Source organism: Crocuta crocuta, unplaced genomic scaffold (assembly GCF_008692635.1).
Source record: "Crocuta crocuta isolate KB4526 unplaced genomic scaffold, BGI_CrCroc_1.0 scaffold16, whole genome shotgun sequence".
Lineage (NCBI taxonomy): Eukaryota > Metazoa > Chordata > Mammalia > Carnivora > Hyaenidae > Crocuta > Crocuta crocuta.
The window spans coordinates 12,864,203-12,889,667 of NW_027531893.1; positions in this window are offsets into that span (position 1 = coordinate 12,864,203).

Sequence of the window (25,465 nt, forward strand, 5' to 3'; positions counted from 1 at the left end):
GGTAGGATTTTATCAATTTCACTTAAGAACCAACTTGTAAGCTTTATAATTTTCTTTTATTGTCTTCCTGTTATTTATATTTTGTTAATTTTTCCTTTTTATGATTTTGTCTCTTCTACTTACTTTGTTCTTGTTTGTTAAGATGAAAACTTACACAAGGATTGATAAATAAAGGACTAGATTATAAGTAAATACTCTGTGGCCATGTGGTCTCTGTTACAGTTATCCAGGTTTTTCCATTGCAGTATGAAGGCAGCCGCAGACAAAATGTAAATGAATGAGTGTGCCTTTGTTCCAGTACAACTTTAATTATGAAAACAGGCGGCAAACTGGATTTAACTCATGGCCATAGTCTGCGACTCTTGCCTTAGATTATTGATTTTTAGAACTGTCTACTTTTCAAATAATTAGCATTTTATATCCTAAATTATCTGGTAAGCACTTTTTAAGATACATTTCATATGTTTTGATATGTGCTAACATTTTCATTATTACTCATTCCAGAATATTTTGTAATTTTCCTCATCATTTCCTCTTTGATCTATGAGTTCTTTTTAAAGGTGTCATTTGGTTTAAAAATCGAGTATTTTTCTAGATACTTTAGTTTTCATTGGATTGCAATTTAATGCTGTTGTGTTCAGGGAATAGCTTTTGTATGATATATTTCCTTTCGTATGGCTTAAATTTTTTAATATTTATTAAATTCTTAGAGAATGTTCCATGTCACTTGACTTTATATGTTTGAAGTTCTGTTGTTAGAGCTCAGTTAACATGTAGGACTGCTGTGTTCATTTGATGAATTGATTATTTATTCATATATTTATTTATTTATGAGAAAGAAAGAGAGTGTGTCGGGCAGAGGGGCAGAGGTAGAGAGAGAGAGAATCTTAAGCAGGCTCCATGCTCAGTGTGGAGCCTGACGTGGGACAGAATCTCATAACCCTGGGATCTGAAATCAAGAGTCAAATGCTTGACTGCCTGAACAACCCAAGTGCTCCTATGAATTAATACTTATGTCATTATGAAATAGTCCTTTTTATCTAAGGTAGTACTATTTTCTGTAATTCTACTTTGTTTCATATTAGTATTGCCACACTGGCTTTGTTATGCTTGATGTTTATATTGTATACATTGTCTATCAACCTTTATTTTTCTTTATAATTAAAGTCTCTGTGTGTGTGTATGTGTGTGTGTGTGTGTGTGTGTGTGTGGTAAATAGCATACATCAGCCCAACAGTGTCTGCCCTTAAATTGGTTTTGTTCATTTATATTTAATGTAATTAACAGTATGCCTGAGTTTTAGTTTTCCATTCTGATTTTTATTTATTCCTTTCATTCTTTGTTCTATTTTCCTTTTCTGCTTCCTTTTGGGTAAATTGAATCTGTAAATATTTTACTTTTTCTGTAATAAGCTTTAGCTAATCCTTTTTAGTAGTATCAAGTAGTTGCTCTGGAGATTACAATTTGCAGTTTTAAATGATGAGAGCCTACCTTGAAATAACATTAGATCACTTCACAGAAAGTATAATAACATTACAGCAGTTAAATTCCAATTGCTTTCTTGTGTCCTTCCTTCCATCATGTTATATTTTACTGCTATATATTTAGTGAGCCTCACAATACGTTGTTATTATATGTGCTTTAGTTAAGTCTTTTAATGAGACTTAAGAAAATGTATTTATATAAAATAAAGGTACTAAAATAAAATGTTTTTTTTGAACTAAATAATTAACCCTTTGCTGCTTATTTCTTACTGATTTTCAGTTTCTTGTAGTTTTATTGCCCTTCAACTTGAATCACATCTTCTATCATTTCTTATAGAGCAAATATGCTAGAGATTAATTCTCTTAGCTTTTGTAGGTCTGAGAATTTCTATGTTTCTCTTGAATTTTGAAGGATATTTTTTACTGATATAGAATTCTAGGCTATTTTTTTCTTTTAATACTTTATAGATGTTGGCACTTTTTTTTTCTGGTCTTCATTGTTTCTGCTATGTGGCAATCATTCATATAATTTTTTCCATTGTATGTATTCTCTGTTTTATCTTTGGAGATTTACTCTTTATTTTTAGTTTTCTGCAGGTTTACTGTGATAGGCCTACATCTTTCTTTATATTTATCCTGCTTGTTTCCTGCTTGATGTTCATGGAGCTACTTTGATATGTGGGCTCATATCTTTAATCTTTTTAGGCCATTCTCAGTTGTTTTCACATCATACGTTTCCTTGCTTTCTAAATTTCCAATTACACTTCTGTTGGACCATTCGATATGGTGTCACAAATCTCAAATGCCCATTTTTTCCCCCTATTTGTTTTACGTAGGTTCCACGCACACTATGGGGCTTGAACTTACAACCTTGATATCAGGAGTCAGATGTTCTACTGACTCAGCCACACAGGTGCCCCTTTCTACTCCTTTTCTATTTGTGTTTTAGTTTGGGTACTTTTTGTTGACTCATCTACTCACTCACTTTTTTATCCTCTTTTATGTTTAGTCTGCTCTTCAGCCAAACTAATACATTCTTTTTTTCCTAATTTATTTTTCATTTTTGTATTTCCAATTGGTTCATTGTATAGTTGATATGTTTCTGATAAATTACATATCTTGGCATGCATCTTATCTATCTTTTCTCTTAGATACTTTAACATTTTAAATCAATTAGTTTGCAGTCCCCACTTGGTAATTCCAACCTCTGGTTCATCCCTTGGTCTGTTTCAATTTTTTGTTTTATTTTCTTATCATAATTATATTTCTTTGTTGTTGTTTGGTGTGTCTTGTTATTTTTTTTGATGGTATGATAGACATAAAGAAATCATAAAGACTGAAGTAAATAATGCTTACCTCCAAAAATGGATGCACCCTTTCTTATACCAGAGTGAAGGCTGATTGTATATGCTCTCTAAGTTCAGTCTGGGTTTTGTTGCAGCATTTATTTGATTTAATTTACCCGTGGCTCCTAATGATTTGACTCTGAGATCAGCATTTTCCAAAGAGTAGGACCTGGGGTCTGGGTGCTGGTGAGATTACAAAAATAGGTCTGTGCTGCACAAACAGGTTGCCAGCTTTCAGAGCTCTGGAGATCTTTCCTTGATCTCTCACCAACCTACCAGTTTATTGGGTTTCTGGGGAATAAAACTCTTTGCTCTCCAGGCCTGCTCCGTGCTTTAGTTTAGGCAATTTTTCAGCCCTGCCTTCCTGCCTCTGGGTCTTCTGAGAGTTCTAACTGTCATCATCATAAAGAACTAGAATGCCTTTAAGGGAGATTTTATCACATCTGTTCTCTCTTCCTCATTCTTTAATGATTTAAAGTCTGGAATGTCTTACAGTTTCTCTCAGTTCTCCTGCCCCACCTTAGTCTTTCCTAGGTGAAATCTAGTGTGCGTGGAAGAGAGCTTTGTCTACACTCTCTTAACTGCTTCTTTATTCCTTTTAGAGAGCAATATTATTGCATGTGAAGAGGAAGATGCATTTCACTTCTTTCTCTACTCCTACTTTTGGTGCACGGTTCCCACCAGCACTTTTGAGAAAGTATTTATTAGATGTGTTGAAACTTGCTCTGTGGCTGGAGCTCCTTAAAATAGTAATTTTTCAGGCCAACATTTCCATGGCTGCTAAACTTTTTTAGAAATTTCATGTTTTCCCCTTTTCCCATTCTTTATAGCATCTCCAGAGTTTAGGGTAGTGCTGAGTCTCTTGATTGTATAAAGGGCCTCTTACTTTCTTGAGGCTAATTCTTTTGTTGTGTTTGTTTGTGTGAGTGTGTGTGTGTGTGTGCCTGCGTGCGTGTATACATGCACATGTATTCAGCTCTTTGGTATGGCTTAATGACTTGTTTTGATTCTTTGGGTTAGAAAACTGTCTCTCATAACTTTCCATCCCTGGAATGGAAAGGAACCCACTACCTTTCTTATAAGTACTAAAATTTCCAGATAAATTTGAGATATAGTACAAAAAAAGGTTGATAATACACCCTCAACCAGTATGGTACATTGACTACGATAATGGCTTCAGTTTTCCATTTCTCCTTGTATCTACAACCATTACTATATGACTTTGCATGTAGCTCCTTTCATAAATAGGTAAACCTTGTTTCCTTTCCTCTGAATCTGGGCCCTTACAGTAGAATGTGGTAGAACTTACAATGTGTCAGTACAGAGACTAGACTTCAGTAGGCCTTGTACCTTCTACTTTTTCTCTTGGATCTCTATTTAGCTGGTATGAACTAGTCTGAGATTTATAGGGTTCAGTCACTCCTTCTCGTCCAGCCAAAAGCCAACCACCTCTAAGAAACGTGAGGCTTTCCTTGACCAGCTACCTCCCAATGGCTGCAGATAAAAGAAGAAATCACCCAAGCATCGCTCAGATCAGCAGAATTTCCTTCCTCACCAGCATACTCTTCAGCAATAATAAATGCTCATTGTTGTTATTCAGGAATAGGTAACTGATACAACTGATACAACCACTTAAGTTTTTTCTCTGAAAATGGAGATTTGAATTATATTCTACTGTAAGTAGGAGGTAGATTTTTTTGTAGTCCTGGCAAAGTCTTTCTGAAGTATCTAGCCATCTTTGTATTAGGAAGAAAACAGAAGTACCTTTTTCAACAGTCAGCATTAGAGTTCCACTTGGTGAGAAATTGTTTTTATTTGGAAAAATACAGTCAAACCTTCTTATCTGATATAATTAGAACTGGTAGTTGGCTGGTTAATCTAGCAGAAGAATTAGAGTTGCCTATTAGCCATGAGCTCTCAGCTTTCTTTGTAGAGCAGTCTGTATGTTTTGTGGAGGAACTGGGGAGTGGTGGTTATTTTGAGAAGGTGGATTTAGTGGAGGTTGGTTGGGAATGTTGTTTCTGTGGTTTGTGGCTCCCCTGTCTATGGACCTAGAGAGGCTGGCTAGATACTCTGAGAAGAAAGAATCATTATTATGTATAAAAGTCCGAGTTCCACATCACAGATGTGGAAATGATGCTCTCTATTCATTCACTAATACAGAAGACCTTACTGTATTTTTTCCAAACAAATAAGAGTTTGTTGAGCTCCCTGGGCTTGGGAGCTTAATGAAATTAGGAACTTTACTGTGTTTACCCAATGTATACTAGTGCCTGGTGCAAATCAGTTTCCATCTACTGGGTGCATTTTTAAGTAGAAAGATTGAAGCAGGGTGAAAATGAACACTTTCAAATCTGGAAGCCAAGTTTCTTTTTGGGAGAGACTTCCTACTTTTTAGGAGAATAGACCCCTTGGATTTGGAGGGTAGTGAGATGTTAGGTTAGGAAGGAGACAGTGAAATAAAGGCACCATGAAAACTGACTTGCATAGGAGATTAGCAGTGACTTAGGTACCACTTGCAAGGAGCGAAGGGAAGGTGAGGAGGAGGAAGGAGAGAGAATGGGGCTGAGTTGCATGGCCCATGAGCATCCTCCTGGCAGGCAGAGAGGTTGAAGGGATTTTAAGACAGATGATCTTCTGCTACGCTTTTGACTGTGCTATAGCATAAAATCCTCCTCATTGTCCAAACTTTCAGTAAAAATCTGCCATCCCTAAATTGGGATTGAAGGGGTAGAGATCGGTATCTGGTGACAGTACAGAAATGGGCAGAAAGAGTGTTTATCCATAAACTGGATGGTCTCCCCTGAACTGTGGGATTCTGAGCTAGAAGGGCTTAAGTGATTGTGACAGTCCTGTCCCGAGATCTCAAGAATCTCCACAGAGATGGGGATCGACACTGAGCTTTCCCACAGCATATGGTATGTGGCTTGAGCTAATTTCGTTTGAATTTCAAAGGAGTGGGTGACTCAGGGAAGCTGATAACAGGATGGTATGGATATCATTTTCAATATCAGGAAAGCAGCAGACTATAGGAGACTGGCAAGTTGATGGGCACATGATGCTAGGAGTAAGCACATCTTCTGAAGGGTGCTTAAAAGGGACTTTTTACCTTCCTACCCTACTTCTCACTGATATAATTGGATAAGGCATAGGGCAACATCTTGCAGCTTTTTTCTGCTTTAACTTACACTCCATATCTATTTTGTGGCTTTAAGTATGTGTTAAAGAAAAATTGCATATGTATTTTTTTTTTGGTTGTCTGGTTGAAAGTATTGATGTAACACAGTCTTAATTGATAAAGTCTGTGCCAACATTGTTCTCTTTTCTCTCTCCCATACAAAGATGTGGATAATGGATCTTTCCAAAGAATTATTTCTCAGAATCTTTTTAGCAACATCATGATTTTAGTATTTTGTATGGTTAGAAGATTTTCTCCTTGGGGCGCCTGGCTGGCTCAGTTGGTTAAGCTTCCAACTTCGGCTCAGGTCATGATCTCATGGTTTGTGGGTTTGAGCCCCTCATCAGGCTCTGTGCTGACAGCTAAGAGCCTGGAGCCTGTTTCAGATTCTGTGTTTCCTCTCTCTGACCTTCCCCTGCTCATGCTGTCTCTCTCTCTTTCTCAGAAGTAAATGAAACATTTAAAAAAATTTTTTAAAAAAAGAAAATTTTCTCCTTGCCCACTTGAATATCACCCTGCTTTCTCATGATGTGCCTCCTGGCATTTCAGTGTGATGCTAGTTCATCACTCTGGAGAGAGATGGGTGAAAGGTCGCCCCACTTTGGGTACTGTTCAAAGGTTTAGTCATTGAAGAACTTGGTTCAAAAGGCTCTGCAGTGTGGATGCTAGACCAGAGCAGGAACCTTGGGGTAAAAGAATATGTTTTATTCTCATAGCCCCGCCCTTGGCATTTGCTTCTTGGAGTAGGTGACCACCTACCTCCACTTGTTTTCTGACTGAGGAAGCAAGGGAACCCTGATGTACATTCATTCCATCCCAGAGACAGTCCCAAAGGTCTTAATTCATTCCACCATCAACTCCATAGCCTAAGGTCAAAAGTCTCATGAAAATACCACCTAAATCCAGTATGGGTGAGATTTGTTGTATGACTTATCTTGAGGAAAAATTCTTCTCCAGCAATGAATTTGTGAAACAAGACAAGTGTGTGCATCCAAAATACAATGGTGGGACAGGCATATGACAGATAATCCCATTCTAAAAGGAAGACATTGTAAAGAAGAATGGGGTGATGGGTCCCTGAAAGTCCAAAAACTAGCAAGGCAAAATCCGTTAGATTTTAAGGCTGGAGCTAATCTTCTATGACTTGCTGATCCTCCTCCTGGGCCCACTAGGGCAGAAGTATCACCCCCATGGCAGCCCTGCCTCCTGGGTTCTGGATGGAAGCCCTTCCCCCATAGATCTCTGCAGTGCCCTCACCCCTGAGGCCCTGGGCAGGGGCAGCCTAGTCCACCAGCCAAATGGTGAAGTGTAGCCCTGATGATTTCTGAATCACCTGCAGAGTCATTCTTGCCATCCATTGATTCCTGGACTGATAAATCCTAGCTATGATAGAAGCACTGCTGTATATCAGACGCTGGTTCAGAGTTTATACAACCTTTTGGAGAACCTTTCCTCAGCCCTGCAAGGTGTTGCCACCTAGCTGCCACTGTAACCGAGTCTTAAAAAGACCATTCTACAGCTGCTTCGGGATGGTCAGGGGCCTAGGAAGGCCAGCAAATTCCATGAATGTACTTATAAAACCTGAAACCCAGTCTCCAGCAAAGCAGAGGCACCTGCTCATACTCTGTGACTGCCAGAAGAAAATTAAATCCCCTGTAGAAGATAATATTGTGCAGAACCTCTACTACTTTTCATATATTGTACATAATCTGTATAATGAGGTTCATCTGTTTACCATATTGCACTACTGTGAGCATTAAATGTATGGGTCTGGAACATGTGAGTTCGTAGTAGAAACTGAAAGATGGGGAAAATATCTTCATCTGCAAGCAGTTTGTTTGGTAGGCCTAAATATGACTATTGCGAAAAAGCTTAATTCTTGGGGCCACAAGATCTCCATCCTAGTTATTATATAAGTAGGTGGATGACATTGGATTCTCTCTGAGCCTTAATTTTCTCATCTATACAACTTCAACAGTAATCCCTGCCTTGAAGGGCTGTCATAAAGATCAAAATGAGATAGAATCCAATGGAGTGCTCTGTAAACTCTAAATTACAATGTGATGTAAGATGTCATCTACAACTCTCCACTATATTTATGCCCCAGAGACAATAGGAACAAACTTTGTGAATGGTCTTGAATATCATTTTGGCACTGTGAGTATAACTCTGCAGGAAATCTTACCAGGATTTAGTGAAATATAATAAAACTGCTGATCTTCATAACTTTGTATTATATTAGAATTATTATTTAAAGGGACTCTTTCATGTTTTGAGGCAGGTCTTGAGGTTCTTAGAGTGGATGAGATATGTTCCCATACTTTATCCTATCACCTCGCAAAACATGATAGTTTTTTTTTTTTTTTTTGCTTTGAATAAGAATGGAGATCTAGACAGATTCTGATGAAGTCATGTCAACACAAAGGAGAAGGAGAAGGAAACAATAATATCAACAAGAATATTTGGGTTCTTGTTATATGTCAGGTGCTGCTTTAACAACCTTACCTGCACTCATCTAATCTTCACAGCCCTTTGGAGGGGAATGTTACCCTTTTAAAGATGAAGAAACCAAGGCATTGAGAGGTTGAGTTGCCCAAATTTGCTTGGATTGGAGGCGGTGGAGCTAATATTTAATGGCACACAGATTAGAGTCTGTGATCCTAGAAACAGGATTACTTGATCTTGATTAAATAGAAACATAAAGAAGTTTCTATTATAACAGCATAGTATAGCTCATTGAAATGAGGACTAAGAAAATAGATATACTTTAACAAGAGGAACCAGAAGAGAAGCCATTAAATGAGTCAGTCAACATGTCTGATTCTCTTTCTTTTTTGCTCATTTCTTTCCTCTCCACTTTTGGTGGGTTTGCATCCTTCTTCCTTTTATTCTGCAAGCTGGATTCTCAGTCTCTGCATCTATTTAGTACAGTATGGTTGGTTTGCAACTCTAGGTTGTTGTTACCATTGCAGTTATTCTTGGATGTTGACTTGTAGCAACAATCCCAATTTTAAATATATGAGAGACAATTGATGGCTCCAGGGTGGTGCCTTCTCATTGTCACTTGTCCTGAAGGGTGGGATGGGGATGGAATATCAAATATAAGTAGCATTCCTGGACATCTAATCAAGTATGAGGCAGGAGTTAGTCCAAGAGAAGGGAGTATTAGCTCATTGGCTGGCCATTTAGTCAGGTATCTATTTAGTAGGGATTTAATGGCAAATATTTTATTTTTAAAATAATTGACTTATTGTTCAGCATTCTATGAATTTTGATAGGTGTAAAGAGTTGTATAACAACCATGATAATCAGAATATGGAATAGCCCAAAAAACCATTCTCATGCCATCCCTCTGTAGTTACACCCCCACCTTAATCCCTAGCAAACACTGCATTGTTCTTTGAAGGGTTTCTTGAATGATTCCTGGATCCACATCACTGTGTCTGAGATAAGACTGAAATTTTCCTCACAGTTGTGGCATTGATGTGTATTAATGCACTCATATACCTGCTCCCCAAATATTAGTTCATGAAATGCAGTCATGATTTAATAATTCTAACCTTCAGCATGACTCAAATATAGGGCTAGCAGTATTACTGGTTATCTTAATGCTTGGGAATTAATTTATTCAATCAATGTGCTTGATAATGTCCATTTTATTTTATTTTATTTATTTTTTATTTTTATTTTATTTTTTAGAGAGATAGAGCATTAGAGCAGGGAAGAGAGGCAGAGGGAGAGAGAGGGAAAGAGAGTGAGAGAGAGAGAGAAAAATCTTAAACAGGCAGCACACTCAGCACGGAGCTCAACACAGGGCTTGATCCCACGACCCTGGGATCACGACTTGAGATGAAATCAAGAGTCAGATGCTCAACCAAAGTCACCCTGATAATGTCAGTTTTTTTACACTGATTTTACTATTGGAAAAAAATGTAATTAACAGACAACAATCCCTGCCCTTCTGTAGCTTGTTTTATAGAGGAATCACAGTCTAATATGGAAGTAATATGTAACAAACATCAAGTCATTTATGTCACACAGGAACTGATGTCCCCATGTAGCTAGTCTGTCACTTACGGGTATCTTCTTTGGTTACCTTTCCCATGTGCTCAGCTCTAGGGTATCATGTTCAGTCCTTCTAAATCTAAAGGTGGGTCCTCAACACTACATTTAATTCCTTGGCTTATGATAAAGAAAAGCGGTCTCAAACCTGGTTAGAGACAGAAATTTGTTCCTGATGTAATTCACAACCTTCTACTAAGAAGGAAATTAAGATTTGTGATAAAATGCTTAAGCATTTTTATATTAAACTTTAATGAGATTAAGACTTCTTCTGGGAAACTACCTACCCACCTCCTTAGCTGACTGTCAGTCAGCTGACAGTCTAATGATCTTAACCAGATGTTCTACATACATGTACAGTGATGATCTCACATTCCTCTTACTCTAAAATGTCCTTTCCAAGGTCAGACAAGATCTCTTCTTCTGCCACAAGCTTGTAGTAAAATGTTGATCTATGCTTGTAATTAAATGATCTCATAGAATATTTTAAACTTAAAAAATAACTGCTTCTTAAAGACTTCTGTCAAAAATAAAACAGTTGTGCTATGTGCCATAGTCATGAAAGATGTTATCATTGAGGAAGATGCCCTGAGTGGAGGGTGTATGGGATTTCTCTTGTATTGTTTGTTACAAGTGCAAGTGAATCTCCAGTCATCTCAAAATAGAAAGTTAAGAAAAGAAAAAAAAGGGCATTTTGGCTTTCTCTGCTCTTCCTCATCCATTTCTTCTTTGTTTCTATGGCATTTTTTTTTATTTTAGCTGTCCAGAGAGTCACTTCCACTTTCCATTAGGGCCTCTCTTCCTGTCAGTCCTCCTACTCCTTTCCATCTCTGTGATATTTTCTTACATATTACAGCTTATTGTGTACTCACCTCTAGGCTTCTCATTATCTCATTATTGAGCTTTAGGCCATAAAAGACCAAAGTTGTGCTTTGTGCTTGTCTTTTCCACATAAGAGGTACTTGTGAAATGTTTGTTGGATTAAATTTTAGAATGTCTGACACCCTTGGTATCTCTTCACAGAACTGTACCTCTAAGCTAATACCTAAGGAAGGGGGATGAGGCCTGGAGACTCCCTGGGTTGTGTTTAGATGAGAATAGACCAGTGCTTCCACTCTTGACCATTATGTTGGATCTACCTGGGTGGCTCTTAAGAAATACCAATGCTCATCCCCTGGGTGGCTTAGTAGGCTAAGTGTCCACCTCTTGATATTGGCTCAGGTCGTGATCTCATGGTTCATGGGATTGAGACTCATATCAGGTTCCTCACTGAGCGTGAAGCCTGCTTGGGATTCTCTCTCTCCCCTTCTCTCTCTTTCCCTCCTCTGGAAAAAAACCCCCCCCGCCCCACACACACACACTCAAAAAAAAAAAAAAATACCAGGGGTGCCTGGGTGGCTCAGTCGGTTAAACAGCTGACTTCAGCGCAGGTCATGATCTCACAGTTTGTGAGTTTGAGCCCCACATCAGGCTCTGTGCTGACAGCTCAGAGCCTGGAACCTGCTTCAGATTCTCTGTCTTTCTCTCTGCCCCTTCCCTGTTCGTGTTCTCTCCCTCTCTCTCTTTCAAAATTAAATAAACATTAAAATAAAAAAAGAAATACCAATGCCCATAATTCATCCCCAGCAATTTTCCTTTAATCAACCTAAGGTGGGGGCATGGCATCACTCTTTAAAAGCTTCCTGGTTTGTCTTTAGTTACAAACCAAGAGATGAAAATTTCTCTGATGTTCCTATTAGTTCTCATGCTCTAGAGAACTGCTCTTCTAGATTTACAGTCTCTTACGAATTAAAAAAAAGTCAAAATATATGTTGTACCCTGAATACTCAAATATTTAAAAATTTCTATTCCAAAAATAAAATTCTATTAAACAGAATCAATCATTGGGTGATAATATCATTGGTAGAATAGATGTTCTGTGCAAAAGTACAGCAATAAATAAAGGAAATAATTTAGATGGTATAAAAAAGCTCCCTGGTTAGTCTGAAGTACAGCTGGGTTTGAGAACCATTGGTCTAGAGCAATTAAAGTCTTTTTCTCACCAATAGGCTTGAGGGAGAACACACGCTTCCTACCACTAAAAGCGACTGACTGTGGCCAAGATTTTCATCCAGAAGTGGGGATGGGAAATGGCTAAGAAGGGGATGTGTAGTTTGAAACAATTCCCTGGGGATTCTAATATGCCCTCTTAAGAAGGTATACTTCCGGGGTCCCTGGCCTGCTCACTCAGTCAGTTAAGTGTCCGACTTTGGCTCAGGTCATGATCTCGTGGTTTGTGGATTCGAGCCCCACGTCAGGTTCTGTAGTGATAGCTCAGAGCCTGGAACCTGTTTCAGATTCTGTGTCTCTGTCTCTCTCTGCCCCTCCCCCACTCGTGCTCTGTCTCTCTCTGTCTCAAAAACAAATAAGCTATTTTTTTTTAAAAAAAGAAGGTACACTTCCTCCCCATCCACATCCCATTGGATTATTGGAGTTTCTGGAATGCTTACTTTTTGCGCAAGTACTGACTATTTTCTTCTCTTTACAAGAAGCATCATGGTGTAGAGTGGTTGGAAGCACAGACTCTGAAGTCAAAGCCTGGGTTTGAATCCCACCTCTACCACTTGCTAGCTGAGTTAGCTGCTGAAGTTCACTCTGTCTCCATTTCTTCATTTGTAAAATACAATAGCAGTAAAACCTGTCACATAGGATTATTGTCTGCATTAAAATAATTCATGTACTAATAATAATTCAAAGTACTTAGACAGGTAGGGACATATGGTAAGTACACACTACATGTAAACTATTACTTCTTCCTCTTCCTCCTCTTCATTATTGTTATTGTGGTTGTTACTACTATTATGATTTTTTCAGATACCATGCTAAATGCTATGATGTAGCAGTGATGCAGACTGACTCCCTCTTGCCCTCCTGGAGTTCGCTGGGGGAAGCGGGTGTTAAAAACAGCACACAGCATTACTGAGCATCATTATTCAATGACCTCTATACCAAAAGATGGAATCAAAAGTTTAGATCTCAAAGTGCTACCTTATATATTCCAGCTGTTATCATGGCAGCGGCTGTGATTAAAGCGTTCTGCATTAGATAGAAGGTTTCCACAGGACTTGAAAGCTTTCTGGTTTGCAGGATTTCTTTGCCCCTCACCAGAGAAGAACAGAAGAGGAGGTTGGTTCACACCTTCAGCCTTTCCCAGTGCAGGCTTGGCCGGCATGCCCAGATCCCTGACTGAGTCCCCCAGCTGGGGACTTTGCTGGCATGGCCGCTCTCTGTCATTAACCCAGCATGACATACTGCGCCATTAAACCACTGCAGTCCATCCCCAACAAAGTACCTTGGAATGCTGGAGTGTGATTAGTTGTTGTATAAATTGAAGCTGTTGTTTCTCTATCGTAAGGCAAAGGGTGGGGGAACATTTGGAATGCCATGAAATAGACATCCAGCGGGTTTCATCCTTCATAAGCATGGCACAGTGTTAAATTTTTCAGAGCACTGAGCCTCTGTGCAGTCAACTTGGGTTTTTCTATCTGGATTTATTGAGAGTATGGAACCATAGAAGGTGATTAACATAAATTTCAACCTCTGTTTCTGTCTGTTGTTGCCTCATAAGTTGTATGAAAACTTTTTTAAAAAATAACCACTCAGACTGGTTGGCTTTGCATCTTGACTGGGTCAATCACTTGGGTGGCCCTGAGCTAATGGCCTCCATTTCCTTGTCTATAAAATGAGTATGGCAATAGTACCTACTTCAGAGCGTTGTTATAAGACTCAGTGAATTAATGAATATAAACATAAGTGCTTTGAAAAGTTTCTGGCACGTTGTAGGCATTTGATAATTGTTAGTTATTACTTTTATTTAAAACAAATTTTAATGTTTATTTATTTTGAGGTGGGTGTGGGGAAAGAGAAACAGAGACGGAGGGAGGGTGAGAGAAAGAGAATTCCAAGCAGGCTCCACACTATTAGCATACAGCCTGACATGAGCTTGATCCCACAAACTGTGAGTTCATGACCTGAGCCAAAACCAAGACTCGGACGCTTAACTGACTGAGCCACCCAGGCGTATATGATTATTTGCTAGATATTTATAATTACTTTTTTCCTGTGGCTAAAAATTTTATTTTTTAAATATAATTTACTATCAAACAGAAGATCATGGGGAAAGGGAAGGGGAAAAATAGTTACAGAGAGGGAAGGAGGCAAACCACAAGAGACTCTTAAATACAGAGAACAAACTGAGGGTGGATGGGTGGTGGGGGAGAGGGAGAATGATGATGGACCCTGGGTGTCGTATGATTACTTTTAGAGAAAGGGGACAGGAACTAATATTTATTGAGCTAAGTACTTTGAGTCCCTTATACACAATGCCCCTTTCAGTTCAATTTCTCAGATAGGAAAGGAGAAACTAGGAAGGGTAAGGTTACTACTTCAAAGTCAAACTATCCCAAACAAGGGACAGGATGAGACCATCAGCTCACAAAGTCCAAGGCATTGCCTTTTTGCTGCAGTGCTCAGCATTAGAACTTGATTCTAGGCGTTCTCTGTGCAGTTGGCTCCTGGGCCTTCGGTTCACCACACAGAGAAGCCACACTCCACCCTTCTGGGAGTTGACACCTTGAAAAAAGTTGAGAACACCTTAAGTGCGCTGTGCACGTCCACATTTATTTTTCCAGGATTACTACAACCATGTCCAATAAGATCATGTTCAGTGTGGATTACACTGATCTTATTGTCTCACTAAATGAGTGGGTAGTTGTAGAACAATTACAGGAAATTTCCTCTGTGTTACAGTTTCGTTCTAAAATGAAATTTTTCTACTAGCAATATATCATAGAGATTAGTCTGGCCATTCTGTATCTAGTTGGTTTCCAAGTTTTGTTGTGTTTTTGTCCTAAATACCTCTTGACACGACATTTCTTCTTGCGCCATGCAGCTTGCTTGTCACATTGCAGCCAGAATGAGCTTTTGAAGATGCTTAAGCACTGTCACACCTCCTGCATAGGATTGTTCAACAGGCTCCCCCTGGCTCTCAGAGTAGAGCCACATTCTAGCCATGGCCCTGCACGCATGTTCCAGCCTTCCAGTGTGTTCCAGCAAGGAGTGCAGCACATGCAAAGGACCTTGCAACATTTTAATTTTTATTTATTTTTTAATTAAAAAAATTTTTTTAATGTTTTATTTATTTCTAGGAGAGAGAAAGAGAGAGACAGTGTGAGCAGGGGAGGGTCAGAGAGAGAGGGAGTCACAGACTCTGAAACAGGCTCCAGGCTCTGAGCTGGCAGTCAGCACAGAGCCCGACGCGGGGCTCGAACCCACGAACCACGAGATCATGAGATCATGACCCAAGCGAAAGTCGGACGCTTAACCGACTAAGCCACCCAGGCGCCCCTATTTTTTAAATTTTTTGTTTGAGAGAGAGAGAGCGTGCACACACACGAGCAAGGAAGGGGCAGAAGGAGAGAGTGAGAGAATCTCAAGCAGGCTCCACACTTAGTGCAGAGCTTGATTTGGGGCCCAGCACAGGGTCCGACCCCATGACCCTGGGATCATGACCTGAGCTGAGCTGAAATCAAGAGTTGGACACTCAACCAAATGAGTCACCCAGGTGCCTCATCTAGCAACCTTTCTAGGTCCTTGGTGCACCTCTCCCTTGCTCATCTCTGAGCTGCACTCATACCATCTTCCATTGTTGGTCCTGCTTTGGGACTTTGGCATGGGCCATATTCTTTGCCTAGAACAACTTTCCACTTTCCACCCTACTTCTTAACTAGTTCTTATCCTTTAGTGTTGGGGCTCAAATGCTGTCTCCTCAGGGAATTGTTCTCTATAACCCCATTAGGGAGAACCCTTGATATCCATATACGAAGTGCCCTGTAGTTCTCCTTTGAAGCTGAATATCTAATTGCATAATGCCTTGTGTGGTCTCTCCCACCAGTGCAGAAACTGTGCAAATATAGACATTTTCCTCTACTGCATATATTTCCATTCTTTGCAGAGTATGTCTTGGATAAATATTGACTGGTGAGTAAATAACTTTAGGGACAGACTGAAAGCTTTCTCTCCTAAAAGAGGCTATGATCTGACCGATAAGCCTTCCTCTCTTAAAGCAGGATTTCAGAAGTATCTAGTTTTCAAGAAGACTTAATCTCATTAACACATGTATTTTGGGGAAAATCCCATTAAATCAGGCTGTGCAGCTCAGCCACTAAGTGTGGCCATCCTTACCTAGGTCTAGAGAATGGAGTTATGCCCAATGGCCTCTTCAGCTGAGGTGTACTTCACACCAGCTCTGCAGTATGATTATCTTGCTTTAATATGTACGTGATCTGCCTCTAACACATTGCTTTAATAATGGCTGTCTCCAGCAGAACATACTTGCACAGGAGGCATTTTTCCTTGGCTAGGGTAATGGAATTGACCAATGCCATGATTAGAAGAGCTAGGATTAGAGCAATACTGGCTGTCCTTTCTTCCCAGAGTTTGCTTTTGTTGAATCCTTTACTCTTTTTAGGTGATAAAAGTAATTTTTCTTGCATCCCATTTCTTGAGCCATCTGGCAGTAGTCTTGGCCTCCAAAATACACAGGCACGATGAACTCATTCATCCCCCTTACAACCTTTTCCTCACCATGGCTGTCGCCACACTTGGGTGCTCCAGCCGCTAAGAGCAGATTCATCAATGACTGTAAGTAGAGACACTAATGTCCACATCATTCACTCTGCCGTGATGGGTGAAAAACGCCTTTAGCTTGAAAGTCATCATTCTTGGTGGACGCTTGGTGGAATTAACTCATGATTCCTTGTCATTTCTGGCCAAATTTCAGAAGAGAGGGTTTTAAGTATTCCAGGGCGATAACAACAGAGATCTAGAAAGTTTAATGATGGTTATCTCCTGACACTTGTAAAATTCAGGAATAAGAAAAGGGAGGCAGAAAGAAAAAATAACAACCGAAATTAAAGAAAAAAATCTAGATGCTGACCACGAGTTCTTGTTTCCAGAGTTGAAATCCCTGATATTTAGAGGGTTGTGACACAGAAATATTCTGTCATAACCATTCTTACAAGGACAGCATCGTGAGAAGGTGATGCCAGCTTTTTCAGCCCAGGTCACACCTGGTGAGGCTTCTCACCTTGGCCATCTGGGCTTTGGAAATGAATTGTGAACATGCCTTCTTAGAGGGAGATGGGGATGTCTGATACTCACTTTTTTCTGTTGAGGTAAAGAAGTAACAGCAATACCATAATATTTATTAATTGCTTATTAAGTGCCAGGAACTAAGTGCATTTTATGTCATCCCATTCAGTCCTCCAAAAGCCCTATGAAATTGGTTTTATTATTAATCCCATTTTACAGATAGGATTAGGATTCAGGAGTCTGAAGCTCAGTGTGGGTCAGTAACTTTCCCAGGGGCACATTCTAGTGAGTGGTGGAGGCAAGATTTTGATCCATGTTTGAGAAATTACAAGTCTAAACTGCTAAGCTCTGGGGCGCTTGGGTGGCTTAGTCGGTTAAGCGTCTGACTTTCGCTTATGTCATGATCTCGCGGTTCATGGGTTCGAGCCCCGTGTCGGGCTCTGTGCTGACTGCCAGCTCAGAGCCTGGATCCTGTTTCAGTCTGTGACTCCCTCTCTCTCTGACCCTCCCCTGCTCACACTGTCTCTCTCTCTCTCTCTCTGAGAAATAAATAAAACATTAAAAAAAATTTTTTTTTTAAACTGCTAAGCTCTACTGTGTGCCTTTACTTTATAAAGGTGGCAAATGATAAATCAACCCCATTTGGTCTGGGGATCACTCTCTGACCTTCCCAATCCCCTCTTTCTAAATCATTCTACAGCTGGAAAATAAAACAGCCTCCTTTACCAGAGTAATTTCCTATTTTCTATCAGCTAAAATAATTTAACCAGAGGGACAGTTTTTAGTACCTAGAGCTGAAAAACCTCTTTAGTTATTGGTGAATGTGAAATCATAAGCTGAGGTTAGCACACACTTTCTCTCTCTCTCTCTCTCTCTCTCTCTGGAATTCAAGGTTGGAGTTCATGTGATGTACAAAGGTATAAAAGTAAAGGGCCTCCCTTGTGGAACTGGTTATTTAAAGCAGTATTTTTTTTTCTTGCTTAACACTGTTGGTTATTTTGGAAAATTACTTCAAGAAGAGTCTCCTAATAAAATAAACTGGCTGTTTTCCATCTAATGGAATTAGTTTTAAAAAAATACTATGATGATGAGTCTTCATGACCTCAGATCCTCTGAGAACAAAGTCACCATTAGAGAAACCACTGGGAGAGCAGGGAGCCTGGGCTGTTATTTATTAAATTAATCACCAGAGAGGCTGCACATGGAGTTTAAGCAAAAGGCATTGCCATATGCAAAGCTCAATAATTCAAATATGTGTGCCCCACATGAAAATCGGTGTTCTTGAATTGAGCCTCCTTCATGGAATGGAAAAGTAAAACATGATAGCATTTAAAAAAAGTGTTTGCTATACCTTTTATTTAAAATAGAACTCTTAGGAATTACAATGGGAAGACAGTATGGTCTTTTATGAGTAGCAGTACCTGACCCATGATCCAACATAACATCAGTGCCAGTGACAGATGACCAACTCTGAACTGGCTAATTGCTAAGGAGAATTTATTGGATCACAGACCTGAACAGTTGAGGACTTGGTGTGATCCTGGGGTAAAGTGATGTAATCAGAACCAGCCTTTCTCCATCTCTTGTCTTTGTGTTGACCCCAAGTCCAACAGAAAAGTGTGTGACCTTGTGGGGGATTTTTCAGTCTTGAGAATGCAACTCATTGATTATGATTGTGCCATAGGCTCAGCTCAAACCAATTACAATGGCCAGATGGATGTGAGGGCCAGGTTTGTATTGCATGTCCATCCCTGGAACTGGAGCGCCCGAAAGACTAGGGACTGAGACAGGAGAGGGAGTGTATTCTTGGGAAAAATTAAGGTACTATTTCCAGAAGTTAAGGGAATAGCTACTAGGTGGCGAAATTAATGAAACAACAACAAAAACAAAAATGTCCATTAGAACCATCCAGTAAGAGAGGGTCATTCTTATAAATAATGTGAACTTTGGATCTGAAGGGACTGTCCAGGGATTCAGGCTTTCACTCAGCAGTGTTTGGAGAATGTAGATGGGAAATCTAAAAGAATTCATATGCAGAAATGCAGAAAGCTTAGACTTCCTAAAAAACAAACAGAATTCACATGCAGAAATGCATTAGAAGTAGTAAATATGATCAGTAAGGATGCATGATATAAGGAGAATATACAAAAATCAATTGTATTTATATACAGTAGCAGTGAACAATCCAAAAAGAAATTAAGAAAATTTCATTTACAACAGCATCAAAAAGAAGAAAATATTTAGGAATAGATTCAACAAAGGAAATTTAAGACTTAAACACTGAAAACTAAAAGATATCATTGGAAGAAATTGAAGAAGCTCTAAATAAATAGAAACAAATCTCATATTCATGAATTAGAACACTTAATATTGATGTTAAGACTTAATATAATATATTGATACTCCCCAAATTGATTAAAAAATTAAGTGCAGGATCACCCGGGTGGTTCAGTCAGCTGAATATCCACCTCTTGATTTTGGCTCAGATCATAATCTTTCAATTTGTGGCATTAAGTCAGCTCTGTGCTGACAGTGTAGAGCCTGCTTCCTGTCTCTCCCTTTCTCTCTGCTCCTCACTACCCTGTTCGTGCTCTCTGTCTCTCTCAAAATAAATAAATAAACATTAAAAAAAATTTTCAGTACAATCCCTATCAGAATGCCAGTTGCCTCTATTGCATAATTTGACAAGCTGCTCTGAAAATTCACATGAAAATAAATACAAGGGATCCAGAATAGACTCAGGGTTCTTGGCAACTCCCCCCCCCACCCCCAACAACAAAGGTGGAAGACTCAGGTTTCCCTGTTGCTAATTTATTGCAATGCAGTAGTAATCAAGACGATGTCTACTGGCATGAGGGTAAACTTACAGATCCATGGGAGATAACTGAGAGTCTAGAAATAAACCCTTAAGTTTTCTACTGTGTTACCAAGGTAATTCTATGTAAGGGAAACAATAGTCTTTTCAACAAATAGTATTGGGGCAACTGGCTATCCACATACAAAAGAGGGAAAATGAATCCCTACCTTATACCATATACAAAAATCCACTGAAAATAGTTCATAGATTTAAATCTAGGAGCTAAAGCTATAAAACTCTTAGAACAAAATATAGGAATAGATTTTCATGACCTCATATGTGGAAATAGTTGCTTAGATATGACGCTAAAAGCACAAGCAACTAAAGAAAAAATAGAGTGGACATCATCAAAATTAAAAACTTTGTGCTTCAAAGGAGACTATCAAGAAAGCGGAAAGAAGACTTACAGAATGGGATGATATGTTCGCAACTAATATATCTGATAGGGGACTTGTATTGAGAATTTATAAAGAACTCTCACAAATCAACAATGAAAAGACAAATATACCAATTTAAAATTGGGGGAAAAATGGAATAGATACTTCTCCAAAGAAGATACACAGATGGTCATTAAGAACATGAAAAGATGTTCAACATCATTAATCATTAGGAGAATGCAAATCAAAACTATCATGAGATACAGTTTCATACTTGCTGGGATGACTTTCATAAAAATACAGGAAGAAGTGTTAGCTAGGATGTGGGCGAATGAGGATGTCATCCATTGTTGATGGGAATGTAAAATGTTACCGTCATTGTGGAAAGCAGTTTGGCAGCTCCCCAAAAGATAAACATAGACTGAGCACATAGTCCAGAATTCCACTTGTAGCTGTCTACCTAAAACATGGAAAACATATGTCCATACTAAAGCTTATACATGGCTTTGCATGGCACATTATTTATGGCAGGAAAAAAGTGGAATAGCTGAAATGTACATCCATTGATGAATGAATAGACAAAATGTGTTATATCTATACGATGGAATATTATTCAGTTGTAAAAAAGAATGAAGTACTCGTTTGTGTGACAACATAGATGAATTTGGAAAACATTATGCTAAGTAAAAGCAGTCAGGCCCAAAGGCCACATATTTTATGATTCTATTTATGTGAAGTTTCCAGAATAGAAAATTGAAAGAGACAGAAAATAGATCAGTGGTAGTCAGAGGCTGGGGTAGGGAGAATAAGTGACTGGTAATTGATACAGAATTTCTTTTTGGGGTGACGAAAATATTCTGGAATTAGATATTGGATATGGCTGTGTAATTCTGTAAATACATTAAAACTATTGAATCATATACTTTAAAAGGGTGAATCATATGGTATATGAATTATACCTCAGTAAAGCTGTTAGTAAAGAAAAAAGCATGTTCGGAGGGGAAGCTCATTATTCAGTCCAGTGCTGATAAGTTCAAATGAGCTTTACACACACAGCTTGGAGTCAAATCCTGTCTCCACCTTCAAAGCTCAATTACATCATCTGTAAAATGGGTAGCGGGAGATATAATACCAGTATTGATAGAGCATTTGTGAGGCTTAAATGAGGTAGTCTTCAAACAGTTCTGAAACATAATGAGCAAACAAAAAGAATGGAATGCAATAAATTTCAAATACAGTCAGAGGAAGGCTGACCATTTTTAGAAATGAGATTTGGAGAAGAACTGGGTGTTTTTAGTGTTACATGGCTCCTGGCCTTGAGTATGTTACAGGTGATGGACCCAAGGGCCACTGCATTCTCCTGCTGAACCCCAGCTCCCATTTCTCTGTGCTGTAGTAGGCTCGGAAGAAAAGAAGGACACATTTCCCAAGTGGTATCAGAGCCTCTGTTCAGTGGCTCGAGGGCTGAGGCTAAGAAGCAAATCCACAGCCATCAGTCTGCCTACCTACCCTTTCTTCCCAGGAGTCTCTTTCACTGTACAGCAGAGACTGCTTCCTGGCCTTGGTTATAGGTAGGGCCTGAGGTGGGGGTGGGGGTGTGATAATCAAAGACTTGATATGCTCTGGTTCCTGTACTTCACTCAGCACAGAGTGGGACTATGCTCTGTGCTCTATAGAGATGAGGAAGTTCAGGCAAAGAGCAGTTGGTCAAGAAAGGAAAAGAAGAAAGTCTAGCTAGGTCTGGATGATTCCACCCCAAGGCCCTATCTTTAAATCAAAGTTTACTTGACACTTACTACAGTTTTCTTATTGATTCTAAAATCCACCACAGATTTAATGACAACTTTTGGGGGGAGGGTATAGGATGGAAGGAGAAGTACTGTTAAATTGTAGACAATTTTTATTTTACTCATCAAAAATAGCTTTAATTTGTCTTTAAAATTTGGTTCCCTTTTCTTTAAAAACCACAATCCATTTTAAGTCAAACCTCTTTGTATTCTGAATCCCAAGCCTCTCCTGAATGACTTTGGGCAGCAGACATTCCTGCAGAGTCATCTTGATGTGCTGCTTTTTATCACGACTCGTGCTACTTGGCCTCTTTCATGTTCTTAGGATTGATAATATAATTTTGAATCAAACTGAGGAGTATTGGCTTCTCATCTACAGTTTCTATTCAGTGAAACTTGTAATCCTTTAATTGAATTAGATACTGAAGAAGTTAAAAGGCTTCTCTGAAAAGTCATTGGAAGCTTTATGATAGATAGATATACAGCCCCAGACTAGTCCTTCACGGCCCATTAATCAATTAACACCAATCTCTCCTGGCTTTGATAATTCCATGATTTATTATGTCAAGGTATTTGGCGAAGTTAGCATGTGCTCAGCAATGGTAAGATGAAGCTTACTCATCTTGTTAGCAAGTTGGGGTTTTTGTTTGTTTTTTTTTTGTTTTTTGTTTTTTGCTTCTCTTATGATCTTTTGACATTTTTAATACCCAAGGTGTAAACATACTTATTTTTAGGAGACTCTTCCTTTGTGTATGCACTGGAAAATACTGTCTTGAATGTTAGAAGCCAAAGGAGCCAGATAATCCCTCTCCCACCTCCTGGCACCTGGAGTATAGTTAAATCATACAGCCTTGGTCACCTAGAAGTTCGGGCCTATGACCTTCAATCTTGAGGATCTAGAATGGAAACATCAAGTGTCCAGTGGCAGTGGCGACACTGAGAGCCCAGGGGACCTGCACTGAGCATCCAGTGGTGGCTGCATCAGTGATAGCATCCTCAAAAGGATGTTTCTGTGAAACATTTTGGCTGTTAAACCTCTCTGGGCTTTGCTTATTTTCTGAATCTGCTTGCATGGTCTACCTTTAACATCTGTGAGCTTCTTGCTGGGTTTTTTGTTTGTTTGTTTGTTTGTTTTTTTAGTATGCTGGAGTTGGCTTCTGATTGTTTCAAGGGTACTTGGGATTTGTTTTAATTCATTATGGTAAGGCACAGAGATATGGAAGTGACTGCCATGAAGGAAGAAGTTTTTACTCATTGGTCCCTAGAAACAGGTGCAGTGTGCCATGCAGGGCCACCTGCAGCACTACTAGGGTTGGGCAGAAGGCAGAGGGCATGGCGGGGCAGGGGACGCTGGCAGACAGACTGGGCAGGAGCCTTTATTGTGGTTTTTATGGGAAGGGGCAGGTGGAGGAGGATAAGCAGGCTTAGCTAGTTTGAATAATTTCAGCAGGTTCTAGGGTGTAGAGGCTGTCCTGCAGGATTGCTACAAGTGTTCAATAAGGAGATGTGAGCAAAGTGCTGAGTGTCTGACTCTCTTCATACCATCTTGGGTGTAAGACACATGCTTTCCTTCATTTTCCACATTTAACATTCTGAAATCAGAACTCTCTCTTTAAAAAAATTTTTTCTGTTTAATGTTTATTAATTTATTAATTTTAATGTTTTATTTATTTCTGAGAGAGAGACAGCACGAGCAGGGGAGGGTCAGAGAGAGAGGGAGACACAGAATCTGAAGCAGCCCCCAGGCTCTGAGCTGTCAGCACAGAGACTGATGCAGGGCTCGAACCCACCAACCGGTGAGATCATGACCTGAGCTGAAGTCGGACGCTTAACTGACTGAGCCACCCAGGCGCCTCAGAACTCTTTCTTAAAATCGAAGTTGGACATCCAGAATTCTCTAACATAAACAATAATATAATAACCACATTTTCTAGTTTCTGCCTTTGATGATTGGACATCTTGGGGACCCCCCCAGCACTATCCTAGAGATAGTAAATGACTGAGAGCATGCCTTTATCATGCAAACCAATTGACTCAGAGCCCAAGTCCTTGACTGCCTCCTTTATGGGCCTCACCACTCTGGGTCACTGTCCATTCGTTCTAATAACCCCAGGGCCAGGCTTCTCTAACTGCCTTGCTTACAGCTTCTGCTCTGTGTGTGTTTTGTGGGGAGGAGGGGTTGGTAGATGGGGAGACAGAGGCCAGTAGATAGTCCAGATGCCAGAAGAGTAGCAGTTGGGGTTAGTGACACAGCCATGTACTCCATCCATCCAACTACACAGAAGAGATAGTACCTTGTTCTATTTTCCATGAAAATTTTCTAATAGTTCATGAGTCAAGAGAATCCTAAAATGAAGCCCCTCGTCATCATCATGGGACCAGTCTTGTTCCCCTTTTACTGTCACTCACAGGGTTACCAACCATCCCGGTTTGTCCAGACTTTCCCAGTTTTAGCCATGATGTCCCTTGTCCTGGAATCCCTTCAGTACCAGCAGATCAAGATGAATAGCCACAGTATGGCTTCCCCCCTTGGATGATGTTAAAGCAATTCCAAGAAGGTGTACCATTCTATCCATAAATATAACAGAAGGTATCTCTAAAATATAAGAACTTTTCAAAAACATAATTACAGTACCAGCATCACACCTAAAAATAATTCATTAATATCATTCATGTCCAGTTACTGTCCACATTTCCTTAGCTGTCCTGGTGTGTGTTTGTGTGTGTGTGCGTGTGTGTGTGTGTGCAACACCATTGATTTTATTGAATTAAATTCTGCATAAGGTCCATATACTGCATTACACTGATATATCTCTTGGGTCTCTTAATTTAAAGAGACCACGTTTTTCTCCATTTATCTATTTTAACTTTCTGATTTGTTTGTTTGGTAGCATTTCCAACATCCCACATTTCTCTGATTCATACCTGCAGTGTCCCGTTCCTCTATCCTGTCTATTTCTTATAAATTGGTAAATTGGTTATATCCAGCTTCAATTTTTGGAGGGAGAGGGGAATGGTATTTTATATGGGCTATCGTGTACTCTATAATGCATTACTTCAAAATGCATATCCATTTTGATTGACTGCCTTTAAAATTTACCAGTGAGTAATAGGTAGTGTCAGCCTGGTCCACCCATAATAAAATTTTTCTGTAACTTCTCACCCAATTATTTTAGCCACCATTGAAATCATTGCCTAGATCTATTTTTTTTTAGAGGCAGAAAGTGGTGGTATTCTAAATGT